A 640-nucleotide genomic window follows, 5' to 3' on the forward strand; every position below is an offset into this window, starting at 1 on the left:
GCCAGAGGCGGGGGCCCCCGCAGAGACGCAGCTCGAACACGGTGGCAGACGCCTAGCCGCAGAGGGGACCAGAGGCCGCCGTCTTCGCTGGGAGGAGCCTCAGCGCGCTGCGCCGGTCCTGGCAGGAGGCGGGGAGTCACTGTCCGGGCTGTGGAGTCGGGGGTTCGCAAACATCCGGAGTGGCCCCACAGTGCCTTTCGGAGAAGCCAGAGAGCTCTCCGGCGGATCGCTGCGTGTGCATGTGTTGGGGGGCGCGGAATACAGAATCCCTTGGATGTTCTCAGGCCCCCGAGAGGTCCTGGCATCACGAGGGGATCGCGGCCTTCTGGGTATACAGTGGCCCAGGGGGCGGGCAGCCGGCTGGAGAGTGGGAAACGGGAGAGTCCTCTGCGGATGACATCTGCCCAAAGAGCCTCCGAGCAGCTCTTTGGGGCTGTCACACGCCTCTGTGTCGGGGGCGGGGCGTCGCAGCGTCTGTCGCATCCCTCCGGGACGCAGACGAGAGGCGCCGCGGGAGTGCCCGGGGGGACGAGGCGGGAGCCCGAATGGCTGCACGTGCGACGCGATCCAAGGCTCCTCGGCAGGCGAAGGCACGGAGTGAACGCACGCCTAGAGGTGGAAGAAGGGCCCCGCCCGGTCC

The 640-nt window shown here is 69.1% G+C and overlaps 1 protein-coding gene across 1 annotated transcript in view; it reads right to left on the bottom strand.

Moving 5' to 3' along the window:
* Nucleotides 1-640, bottom strand: part of NTN3 (netrin 3) — a gene marked incomplete at its 5' end in the record, with an annotated part of 3,698 nt that overhangs the window by 666 nt on the left and 2,392 nt on the right. The gene's annotated exons all lie outside the window — the stretch shown is intronic.

This window comes from Carlito syrichta, unplaced genomic scaffold (assembly GCF_000164805.1).
Source record: "Carlito syrichta isolate Samal-C Ts95f unplaced genomic scaffold, Tarsius_syrichta-2.0.1 Scaffold138851, whole genome shotgun sequence".
Taxonomy (NCBI): Eukaryota; Metazoa; Chordata; class Mammalia; order Primates; family Tarsiidae; genus Carlito; species Carlito syrichta.